Raw genomic sequence first — 13,622 nt, forward strand, 5'->3', positions numbered from 1 at the left:
CAAGGGCTCTACTACAATCCTACTACAATCCTAGCCCTTGTCCATGGATTTTATTCATCAAATTTGCAAGACAAGAACCAAGAAAGAAATTGGCAAAGTGGGTAATCTAGTCTTATCTCAAAACCCTGGTTTCATCTTGTTGGCCCATATGGGGATTGTTGGAAAGATCCTTCACGATGAGAGATTTTGGGATGCTTCTTGCTCTTCTGTGTAGTTGACAGTATGAATGGAAATGGATGACAGTGTCAAAATGTTTCTCCAGGATCTTGGCAGGGGGATCAAAGACTCCAAGTTGGGTATTTGTATCATCTCAAAAGTTAGATGCTCTAATCCAGCAAAAGAGAAAGGAGCAAACTTCAAGAAGGCAAATAGTGTCTTGGCACAGAGGAGAGTTCAGAGTATAGAGCAGAAGCAAGAGAGTGAGCCACATATTTTTAGTAGAATTTTCCAATGCTGTGCTTGAAATACTGGAGTATTCTGGTTCAGTCTCCACTTGTTTTTATCATGTGTTTATTCTTGTGCTTCAGTCAGTAACAGCCTGAATTATTGATGATCCTGAACTACATGGAAATGTTTGGTCATAGCTGGACTTCTTCATCGCATCAATTTTCAGTGCTCTTTGGGTGCTTTCCCTGTTTGTGCTTAGCAAAGTTGTGAAATGTCATTTGGTTTCAAGATATTGCTGACCTAGCATTTGAGGTATCAGGGAGGAAGCCTCATCCTTTCCCTAGTGTCAGCAAGATAATGCTCTTCAACCTTTTGCTGCAGACACTTTTCCTTATCCAGGGGACTTTTGTGAGTCTCTTTCCCATCCATCTTGTTGGTCAGCTGGTCAGTTTGTTGCATATGTCCCTCTCACCATACTGCTTTGAATATTGTTGGTTCAATAAAGGAATTGAAATGCACCAGCTATTGTCAAACATAGAAAGCAATTGGCCTTACTACTTTAAATGTGGTATGCCCTTGGCTTTCCTCACAGCAATGCAGTCCTCATATATTTTCAGAGGCTGCCTCTTCTCTATCCTCTTTTCTTTATTCATCATCAGCACCAATGAAGCAAAGACCCCTGGGAAATCATACCTTTTCCAGTTGCACGTATTCTTCTTGGTGGTCTTCTTAAGCACCAGACCCTTCCACAAGACAGTCTACCTGCAGTCTGCCTTGAGCAACTTATCCTCTGCAAACAAGTTCTCTTCACCACATTCATTTCCTGCCAAAAGGAAGGCTAGTGAAGGCCACTGAGTTGCCTGCCATCCCAAGGGGATGAGTGGGTTGGAAGGAGGCTGTGGCAGCTCTTTTTCTATGTCCTCTGCCAAGGGTTCCCTGCATATGCCCTTCTATTTGAGAAATTAGAATTTTTGTCTCTGGTGCACGCAAAGCAGAATCTTCCTGGCACCAGTATGTGGATTTTTAATATACCCTGAGTCTTGAAAGGACAACAGTTTTTTCTGCGGGTACTTTCTAGCATTTGCCAGCCTGGACTGATTTGTATACTTTGGGGGTTTTTTATTGATTTTTTAAAAATAAATGGCAGTGGAATGCATTACAATTCATATTACACACATAGAACACAATTTTCCGTATATCTGGTTGTATATAAAGTATATTTACACCAATTCCTGTCTTCATGATTGCCTCGCATGCACAAGGCCCTGGGTTCAATCCCCAGCATCCCTCCCCCACAAAAAAAGAATACTTTGTTTTTCTCCCTGTCCCATTTATCCTCCCACCTCTCCATCTTGCCTTCCAGCACTCTTAGATGAATGGATTTTGTAATTATAGCTGTTGTATTTTGTGGATTTGTTATTTTTGTTGTTTTTCTGTGAAGCTCATAAATTGGATGTGGGAGGTGAAGGAGTATCTCAGCTGTTCCTTCTTTACTCCCTTTACAGCCATCACTATCTTCTTTCATACAACCCTCAGGTTAGGTTTTGGTCTCTCTTGTTCTGCTGCAAAAAAAAAAAAGTAAAAGAAAAATAAGAAAAAGGAAAAAAAGTTCCTGAAGAGGTGGGACAGAATGAAAGACCTCATAGCCAATCTGGGTTTTGAGGAGTAATTTTCTTCCCCTTGGCCTTTACTTGAGGGTACTGAGGATTGAACCCAGGCCTTGAGCATACTAGGCAAATGCTCTTCCACTGAGCTTTTCCCCTTGAAGGGGAAAAAGTTTTTTTCACTGGTACATTTAAACTCCCCACCTATGTGGAGGTGCCAGTTCTGGACAAGTGCCACTGTAACACAGAATGTTCAGAGAACCTGAACTTTTCAAATCCGGAGGGTGAAAATTTATTGTTGGTCACTGACAGAGAGGTCTGGTTGGTATTTCAAAGGAATATTAGGTGCTGCAAATAGGAACTAAAGGGGTAAACTTATTAAACCTGTTATTGGTGATGTTTACCTGTCATTTTAAGAGACTAAATATGGGCTAGGAGGGTAGACATCAAAATACTTGTACAATTTTAAAATGTCACAATTAAATGTGAGCTGGTCACCCCCCCACACACACACACACACAAAAAAAGTCAGGAATAAATTTAATCACCCATGTGTAAGACTGTATATGGAGAATGCAAAGCATTGTCGAAAAATCTTGAAAGGCCCTAACAACAAATAAATAAATAGACATCCCATATTCATAGGTTAGAAAATATTTTCAAGATTACAACACTCTCCAGCTGACCTACAGGTTTAATGTAATCCTATAGTAACCCCAGCTGCCTTTTTTTTTCTTTTTACACAAATTGACAAGTCTCATCTGGAAATACAAAGAACTTGGGATAGTCAAAACAATCTTGAACAAAAGAACAAAATTAGAACCACACTTCCTGATTTCAAAACTTACTATAAAGCCATTATAATTAAGAGGATGTGGTACTGGTAAAAGGTATAAAAATATTGGCATACAGTTGAATAAAACTGAGAGTCTGGAAATAAAATGTTATAGTCAATTGATTTTTGATAAGTGTTCTATTTCACTAGAAAGAATTTACTAGTTTTTAAAGCCTTTTTAAACAAATGGTGCTGGAACAAGTGGCTATCTACATGCAAAAAGATTGAAGATGGACCCTTATATCACATACAAAAAAGGAATCAAAAGTCAGCACCTACTTTTCTCTGGGAGAAGTTTGGCAAAAAAAGTTCTTTGTCAGTACTTCTTTCTTTTAAAGTATCACATCATGATTTATAATACGATTGTGCGTATTGCTGTCATTCATACTGTAGTCATAATTGTCTTTTGTTATTTTATTTGCCATGTACTTTATATTCAAAACTTCTAATAAGTGGTGCTCAATTAATATTTTCAAAACAGAAATAAATTAAGAAAAAATGTCAAAAAAAGAAAGCTAAATATAAGAATTTTAACAAATATTTTAGAAGAAAATAGGAATAAATCTTTGTGACCCCGGGTTAAGCAAAGCCTTCTTAGATATAACACAAAAAGAAAAAAATGGATAAATTGAACTTTATCGAAATTAAAAAACTTATGCTTCAGAGGATAACAATAAAATGAAAGGACATCCTGAAAAATGGTAGACAATCTTTCAATCATATATCTGATGGGGATCTTGTATCTAGAATTTCGAAGAACACTTACATAGGCTGAGGATATAGCTCAGTGGAAGAGCATTTGCCTAGCATGCTCAAGGCCTGGATTCAATCCTCAGTACCCCCAAGTAAACAAATACTTAAAACTCAACCATAAGGGGGAAAAAAAAAATTTAAAAATGGGCAAGGACTTGAATGGACATTTCTCCAAAGATATAAATGGCCAACAAACTCATGAAATGATATTCAATATCACTAATCATTAGGGAAATACGAATCAAAACAAGATACCACTTTCTACCCACTAGGGTGATATAATCTAAAAACTGTGTTGCAAAAGATATGGTGCAACTAAAATCTTCATATACTGGGAATTTAAATGGTGAAACCTGAGAATTCCTCAAAATGTAAAACATAGAGTTGTTGTATCAACTCATCCCACTCTTAAGTATATACCCCTATTATGTCCACACAAAAACTGGGTACCTAAATGTCCACAGCATTATCTTTTAGAGAATAATCATTTTACAACACCTAATCAAATCAGTTAAAGATCATCAATGCTAAAACTCTTAGATAAAAGGTTGATTGGGAGTTAAACAGCCACATGGTACAAAAATATCGCCCTATAAATTATTTACTAATAAAAAAGTAGAAACTTGGCATTATATTTGAATATCTGCTTGTTGCCACCTTACCCAATAATCAAACTTAACACTACTACCAGTGGAAGAGCTTATCCTCCAATCCTCTCCTTCAATCTTGTCCTTCAGGATTGACACCTGGAAAGTGGTTGAAAACCTGGAAAGCAGCTTAACAAAGCATTTGGTGGTTTGCCCTTGATCAAGCAGGAAGGAGTAGATTACAGGACCAGCCCATAGAATGGCCACCCTTGCCAGGTTGCTTAGAACTTTTCCAAATTTAGCATTGAAATTCCTATATCCCTGGAGGCTTGGGAGGTTGAGGCAGGATGATCACAAGTTCAAAGCCAGTCTCAGCAACTTAATGAGACCCTGTCCCAAAATAAAAAATTAAAAAAAAAGAAAAAAGAAAGGGCTGGGGATGTGGCTCAGTGATTAAGTGCTCCTGGGTTTAATCCATGGTTTAAAAAAGGAGGAGGGGGAGGGGGAGGGGAGGGAGGGGAGAGGGGGAGGGGAGAGGGGGAGGGAGGGGGAGGGAGGGGGAGGGGAGGGGAAGGGGGGAGGGGGAGGAAAATTCCTAATACAAAGCTGGAAGGTTGGTCACTCTGTCAACTCAGTAAAACTACCTCTATATTTTTCCCCCTGGTCCTCACCTCCTTGCCCCAATCCTAGAGTTATGGGAGGAGGAATCGAATAATAATGAAAAATGATAAAAGGTATGGCACTTTGTTCCCCATTAGTAGTTGGTTTCTGAATCAAGGGGAGATTTAAATTGGATGTGAGATTTTTTTGGTGGATGATAAAAATATTTCCAAATTGATGGTGGTGATGTTTGTGCAATTCTGTGACTATGCTAAAAACCATTGAATTGTATAGTATAAGTGATTGAATTGTTTATAATTTATATCTTAAGCTGTTTTGAAAGTGTGAGAAAGAAGTTTTTATTAGATTGGTCTGGAACTTTTTATACCTGAAAGAGACTAAAAAACTATACAATTTCCCTGAGATGTGATCAACATAACAAAAGAAAAGGGTTGACACCAGTGGAGACATAATAAATTTTAAAATTTGTTCTGTCAATAAACTGGCTACACTCATTTGAATGGATTTTTGTTCCCTGTAACCAAGAGGTTTTGGGGGGGTTTTGTTTGTTTTTTTGGAGGAGTATAGGGGATTGAACCCAGGGGCACTTTATCACGAGCCATATCCCCAATCCTTTTTATTTTTTGAGATAGAGTCTTGCTAAATTATGGAGGCTGGCCTTGAATTTTTGATCCTCCTGCCTCAGCCTCTCAAATTGCTAGAATTTGAGGTGTGTAACAACATGCCTGGCTGAGAGAGTTTTGACTAAAAACATCCAAAGAATATTCAATCCATTCATTCTTCTGAAGATGCTAAATCTTAACCATGGATAAAATCATGACTAGTTGTCTATATGCTCTGTATATTTATATCACTGCTCTGGTCCTTCACAGACTTTTTTTTTTTTTAAAGCAAGCCACATTGGCATTATGCCACTAGTATATATTGGAAATGTATTAGAAAACAGCCATATGTATGTGTTATTGAGGTCCTGAGGAGACATTTGTTTTTCCCTTGGGTATTAGTCTGAGGAGTAGCTGGGCTTCTAAACATTTGGTTTATTTATAATTTATGTATATGGAATTGTGTCATAAAAAGAATTTTTTATTTTCTTTTGCCTTCCTAATTCTTTCCGAAGCTGTTCCTGTATAATGGTGCTTTCCTGGATGTATCATCAATCATATACTTTTATTTCCCTTGCCCACAGAGAGGGCCCATGACTAAGCTCTCCAGACAGGATGTCTCATTCCTTTGTCCATGCTTGTTGGTCTGGAGGAGGAAACACAACACAAACAAAGTCATTCAGAATCCTACCAAAGATTTTTTCTGGAGCTGTCAGCTATCCCCAAGTCCCCATGTCCATAGGATTATGGGCCATAGGACTATGTAAGATTAGAGCTTTTGTTGCCATCTTTACTATCAAGAGGGAAGAGCCTATTTGAGAATGAAACCAACAGAGGCAAATGTCCTGAGGACTTTGAGTCTCTGGACCCATCTGTTCCTCAAACTAGGACTATTCATATACTTTTCTGTAAATAAACCAATATACTTCCTTTTTGGATTTTTAAAAAGTTATGCCAGTTTAATTTGAATCTCTGTCACTGGCAAAAAAAAAAAGAAGCCTGAGTGATATAGTTACTTATTAAGTTTTCCTCTTTTTTTTTTAATATTTACTTTTTAGTTGTAGTTGGACACATACCTTTATTTTACTTATTTATTTTTATGTGGTGCTGAGGGTCAAACCCAGGTCCTCACACATGCTAGGCAAGGACTCTACCGCTGAGCCACAACCCCGGCCCCAAGTTTTCTTCTTTTCATTGACAGAAAGTCAGAGTCAAATTTGTATCCACATGTGGACAGGATCAAGTTGAATGAATTGTGTATTTACATTTTTACTTGCTTCATCTTTTTTCTTCACTCATATTTTATCTTGTTATGTACTTTTGTAAGCCTCTTCAAATCCCTTTATAACATGATAGTAGATAGTAGTGATTATTTCCTATATTACCCTGAGTCTGGACTAGAACAGAATTAAGGGTTTATTCCTAAAGGACATATAGTTGATTTCTTACTCAAACTTCACTCTCCCTTCTTCTTTTCCCAATCCTGATTTTTTTTTTTTTTTTTTGGTAGAAATCATTCTTCTTCTATATAGCTTACGTGCTTTAGTCTGTCCTCAGTGACAGCTTCAGGGATGGACCTAATTAAGGGTAACTTTCTCCTCCTAAGGAGGAATTGACTCAGTGACTTGTGCCGTTGAGATGTCAAGACAGGTTTGCTGATGGCTTTTACTTCTGGAAAACCTTCTGAAAATGATGCTTCCCCTCTTTTACTGTATTTATAGTGTGTAGATATGGTTTTGAAACTATTTTAGCCATCTCGCCCACCCAAATTCAAAAGAATCAGGAAAATGGAGCAGAGCTACTGGAATAAATTAGTTCTGAGAATTGCTCTATCTCTGAGTTTCAGTTATATAAATCAACAAATATTTTCATTCAAGCCACTTTGATTTGGGTATACCCTCTACTGGGATCCTGATATACCTGGAGGATGAGTCAGTTTCTGTTCTAGCAGTTGCTATAACAACCTACCTTATTAGTTTTAAGAAATTCCAAAGCTCTGTATAGTATGACAGTCCACTGATAACATAGATATCTAATCTTTAGGAAAACAATCTTAACTAGTAAGTCTGTTGGTTTGACTGAGTTCAAAGGCCTCTAAATCTCCTGTTTGACACACAGAGTGCAGTCAGCTTTCTAGAGAATGTACTTTATACCCTGAGATCATTCAGAAGTCAATTATTGTTTCTGTGAAGATAGGGCATGTATAAATAAGTCATCCTGCTTGACTATCTTTCAAGTCGTTCTGGAGGGTCCACTCACAAGAAACTGAAGTGAGGGCCCTTCCCGTCTTTTGTAGGCCAAGGGGGAATAATGATAAATGATACAATCATTTGTATCATTTAAATAAATGACACAATTATCTCTGAAGACAAAAGTCATGATTATGAAAATAGCACATTTTACTTATCTAGCCCAAATTCATATGATGGCCTTTGGACACAACCTCCATAGTAAAAAAAAAAAAAAAAAAGTTTGAAATTAAAGATTTTTTTTTTTTTTTGTATCATCGATTGAACCCAGAGGCACTGTGCTAACCACATCCCCAGCCCTTTTTATTTTTTATTTTGAGACAGGGTTTCACTAAGTTACCTTGAGGCTTGCTGAATTGCTGAGGTTGGCTTTGAATTCGCGATCCTCCTGCCTTCACCTTGCTTTTTCATACCACAAGGTAAATAGACTGTCATAGCAACAAACTGTTTTGACCAACAGGTTATTTTTGTGATGCTTTTGGGGGACTAATATTCTACACTATTTGATTCTTATATGAAAGCTTATTTTCTTTAGTTCTCTAGTTCTCCTGAAAGCAATCATTATAAATAATTTCTTGCTGGGCATAATGGCACATGTCTGTAGTCCCAACAACTCACAAGGAAGGAGAATTTCTTGAGCCCTGGGAGTTCCAGGGCACCTGGGCCAGATCACATTTAAAAAAAAAAAATTTGTTTTTTCTTGTAGAATTTTTAAATAATATAGAATATATTCTATATTAATATTTATATTATATTTATATAATATAATATATAATATTTATATTGTATTAATATTTATATTATATTCTATATTAATATAAATAATATAAGAATATATTTTATGGGATGATGCAAAATAAAGAAATAAATTATTATTTTCTATGTTGATATTCTGCTGTTCAAAAAAACCAAAATGAATAGTATGTCACTAGTTTGTCAAAAGTTAAAGGCTTTGAATATATTAGGAATATTATTCTGTACCATTAATAATTTTCATTATTTACTTCTGCAATATTGGGAATTGAACCCAGGGCCTCAGGCATGCTAGGCAAGTATGCTCTACCACTGAACTACATCCCCAGCACTTATGTTATTTTTTAAAGTATGTGCTCTTTTTAAAAAAAATGACATAAACTTGCAGTAATTAACTTTTGGGGGCAGGCTTTATGTCTAATTCAATGAGTTCATTCATTACTTATATATGTTCTTTGCAATTTATTTCTTCAGAAGAATTCAAGTTTTAACATTGAAAGGGAATAGTTTTGTGATAAGAGAAAATATGAAAATAGTGTTAATTTAATTATTTACACATCCTTTTTGGTCTCTGGATATTCTAAAAAGATTTTTTTGTTTTGTTTCAGAAGTTCAAAAATGCTTAGAGTATCTTTGATGGAGGATTTTGGGAGTAATTATTTTATTATTTCATAGTTACCATTTTACATTTTTCTATAAGATGAAATTTCAGTCCTAACTTTAAAATGTGAAGAAAGAAACAATCTTTTTATTGTTACCACATAAATCTGGGAATCTTAAGATATTGCTCAAGAAAGAAAACCTTTCGTAAATCTCTCTCTAATCATTAACCAGAAGTGTATAACCCTTTGGTTATCTCTCTTAAATGTAAAATTCTGTAACATTTTAAAAGTGATTTAATTAATAACTTATTAATCAAAATTGGCTTACTAAGTAGAGATGATGCAGCATATTTTTCTCTGGAGTCATTCTAATTAAGCATTTTCTTCTGTTGAATTCTCTCTGTGTAATCAATTATAGTCGTTAATTGTACCACTTAACAAACAGGGATGTGTCTGAGAAATAAGTCTCTAGTAAATGTTATTATGCAAACATCACAGGGTATACTTACATAAACCAAGACAGCTATGTCAGTAGACATAAGAATCTTAGGGGACCACCATCATTTTGAATACCATCCTTGACTGAAGCATCCTTATGTGGTGTATTTACAGTATACACATATTGAATCATTAGGAATAGTTTAGACTTTAGGAGATATGAGAAATCATTTTACATAAGACCAGTTTCCTGACTCTTTTTTTGTATGTCTCACAGTCTTTCATAGTAAAGCCTTTAAATAGGGATGGTAGCTGGGCATAGCAGCATACGTCTGTAATCCTAGTGACTCAGGAGGCTGAGGAAGGAAGATTGCAATTTTGAGGCCAGCCTTAGCAATTTAGTGAGGCCCCGAGCAACTTAGTGAGACCTTGTTTTATTTTATTTATTTTTTTTTAAAGAGAGAGAGAGAGAGAGGATTTTTAATATTTATTTTTTAGTTTTTGGCGGAAACAACATCTTTGTTTGTATATGGTGCTGAGGATCGAACCTGGGCCGCACGCATGCCAGGCAAGCGCGCTACCGCTTGAGCCACATCCCCAGCCCGAGACCTTGTTTTAAAATAAAAATAAATAAATAAATAAAAAGGCTGAGGATGTAGGTCAGTGCTAAAGCACTCCTGGGTTCAATCCCCAGTACTATATATATATATGAATGGCAACACTTAAAAGGGGAGAATTCACAGAAAAACTTATCTGATAGAATAGGAGTGTTCCTGAAGCCAGATTTAAAATTAGGTAGTCAGTGTAGTTAGGTAAATCGGGTCTAATATCGAGTGAAATCTAAAATGGAGACCGTGCGGAGAATGACTGGGGAAAACACAGGACAACTCATGGAATGTTAATGAAGTCCCAAAAGGCCCTAGGCCAAAGTCCACCTCAAAGAAATGTTAATGAACAGCCCCCAGCAAAAAGGTGCTGACTCAGAAGTCCTTCCTGACCAGATTACTTTTTTGGCCCACCTGTGTCCCACCCCTCGGGCCTTCCAACCTACATTCCATCACCAAACCTATAAAAAGGGAAACACATTTGCCCGCCAACTGGATTCCACCTCTTGGGTCCCCTTCTTCCTCCGGGAGAAGTCTTTTCTGCTGTCCTTTAATAAACTTCTAATTTCTACTCTGACCTTGCCTCGGCGTGCTCTCTGGTGTTATTCTTCAACATTGGGGAAGCAAGGACTCGTCACCGGTCAACAGCGGTAACATTCCTTAAAAAATTGTGTTTTAAATATTGCATTAAGATCAGAACTTCATGGTACTAGGAGAGCTTGCGAATTAAAGAAATCCTATGGCATGTCCTTAGGTAAAAGGAATTGCCACACTATTTTACTATTTTTGTATATTTTGTTTTTATTAGATCATAAAATCTTACATATCTTCTGGTTGAATCTTCTCCCCAGATGGTCTATGTCTTCTACCTCACCAGTGAGCAGGAGGGTATCTGTTGGTGTTTCTGCCATATGGATATAGGCCATTATTCTTTGTAAATTATGGGATGTAGGACTATTTTCCTTACTTTTCTGAACCTCAGTTGCTCAACTGGTAAACCAGAATAAAAATACCTACCACATAAAATTGTTGGAAGAATTAAATTAGATAGAAATCTTTTGAGTGCAATGTATTTGTTACTTAATAAACCTATAAAGATGTTCACATATAATAGACATCCATCAAATACAAATTCTCTTAGTGCCTCTAAGTCATTGATCAAAATGTTGCAGGTAATGGAGCTACTTCAGACTCTCTAAAAATGCCAGTAGACATCCCTCAGGAAATGTTATTCTGTTAATTTCTTTGAATGTGTAGTTGTTAGACCAGCTAAAGATCCTTGTAAATATGCTCTCATCCAGTTCAAGTTTTTCGAACTGTGTAGGAATAATGATTTATCTTGTCAGATGAACTCAAGATACATGATGCCAACTGCCAATTTAATGATCATATAAGGAAAGGAAATTTAATTTGATTCTGTGCTTTGTTCTTAAGGTATTCATTCTGGTTCTTATTGATTATCTTTTTTTTTTTTTTTAAATAAGAGAATAAGGTTTATTTGATATGCATATAGAGTCCTCATAGAAGTGAAAGGAAAACCCCAATGAGCCAGTTAGACCCAGAGGCTTATATACCATTTTAACAAAGGGTGATACATTTGTGCAAAAGTGACAAGACAAAGGAAAAGCACTTTTAGCTTCTAAGTACAGTAAATTGTAGGAGGGTAAATATGTGTGTGTGTGTGTGTGGAGGGGGAACTAATAGAAGAGCAAGTTTACTTTAAAATAAGCTTTGTTATGCAAATTCCTCTTAGTGCTAGTTCTGGGCTGAATCTGGAGCCCTCTCTCATTCTGCCTTTTCTGGTAGTGGTGGTGGGGAGCAACTTCACGAAGGGTAATCTGTGCCTGGCTTTTAGGCAAATAGGAGGAGGGTAGAGTGCTTGTTTCTGTTCTGTTGATTCTTAGTTGCCTTTAGATCAAAATTCTCCTTATGCCAAAGTAGCATCTTTTGGGGTGGCATATTCCGAGCCCTTTGGTCCATAAACAAAAATCTGCCCGTGTGCACAGCTCAGTGAAGATGGTGGTGGGTAAACTAGATGCCCCTGCTGCTGCTCCTGTACTCATCTTAGTGATCATCTTTTAAAAATCAAAAACCATTTTGTATCAATAAATCTTTCCAGATCTTTCTAGTAGGTAATCTTTCTTATCTGTGATTTTTCAGCATCTTCCTATCCTATTACAAATATTAAAAATATTTTAAAAATTTATGATTCAAATATTAAGGCATTTGCCCAATTAAAGTCTTTCAATACTTCTACTATTCTCAGTAATTCAAAAGGACTGCAGATAAAGGTTCTGCAGCAACTTTTGTAAGTTCTTTTAGAACCTATTTTTGGCCTTAGGAGTTTGATATTCATTCCTTGCTTTCCAGTACATAATGTATAAATTGAAAGTGTCTTGCACCCCAAAGATAACCACTATTATCAGTTCATTTGTATAAACATTTATAGTTTTTAATCTATAAATGTAAATAAATAAATTTTTTATCAAGAAGGAGCCACACATCCCGTTCTGCCACTGGATTTTTTTTTTAAGATTTCCATTATTTATTTATTTGTTTATTTACTTATTTTTTAAAAACAAATTTTAACTCTTAGAGCAACTTGCATTCTCAGCAAAATTGAGCTGAAGGTACAGGAATTTCCAGTAAACCCCCTGCCCCAACACATGCACAGCCTGCCCTTTATCAGTTTCAACATCCCTCACCAAGATGCTGCACTTGTTTCAATTGACATTGACATAATATTGTCACCTAAAGCATAGTTTACATTTAAGTTCATTCTTGGTTTATTATAATCTGTGGGTTTGGACAAATTTATTATGAGATGTATCCACCATAATAGTATCAGAAAACATAATTTTACTTCCCTAAAAATTCTATAGAAGGTAGTCTTTTCAGATTGACTTGTTTAATTTAGCAATATACATATAAGTTTCCTACATATTTTTTCATGGTTTGATAGCTCATTTCTTTTTAGAGCTGAGTAGTATTCCTCTGTCAACTGTGTTTAGACTATTGATTTTGTGTGTGTGTGTGTGTGTGTGTGTGTGTGTGTGTGGTGCTGGAGATTGAGCCCAGGGCCTCCTGCATGCGTCCACAAGCTCTACCACCGAGCTACATCCTCAATACTATCTTTTGCATTTTTAATAGTAACAATCCTAATAGGTGATATTTCGTTGTGATTTTGATTTGCATTTTCTTAATAACTTGTGACTTTGAGCATACTTTTGTATACCTATTGGCCATATTTATTTGGAGAAGTGTCTCTCAAGTCCTTTGTACATTTGTAATTGGATTGTTTTTTGCTGTTGAAATTCCTGTATAAATTTTAAGCTGTATAAGATGTATAAATTCCTTATATATTTTAGACATTAACCCCTTATCTGATATATAGTTTACAAATATTTTCTCCCATTTTGTAGGTTGTCCTCAATTTTATTAGTTTCCTTTGCTTTAGATAGTTGGTAAAATCAGTTCCGGGGTCCATACAGTTCACACATTGCTTATAAGTCCCTTGATCCTCTTTTAACCTATTTATTCCATTCATTTTCTTTTCTTTTTTAAAATTTTTTTTAGTTGTAGATGG

At 36.0% G+C, this 13,622-nt stretch overlaps 1 pseudogene; it reads left to right on the plus strand.

Moving 5' to 3' along the window:
- The first annotated feature begins 213 nt into the window (after positions 1 to 213).
- Positions 214 to 3,699, plus strand: LOC107149789 (annotated as a pseudogene).
- Positions 3,700 to 13,622: the final 9,923 nt, after the last annotated feature.

This window comes from Marmota marmota, unplaced genomic scaffold (genome assembly GCF_001458135.2).
Source record: "Marmota marmota marmota unplaced genomic scaffold, marMar, whole genome shotgun sequence".
Classification (NCBI taxonomy): domain Eukaryota; kingdom Metazoa; phylum Chordata; class Mammalia; order Rodentia; family Sciuridae; genus Marmota; species Marmota marmota.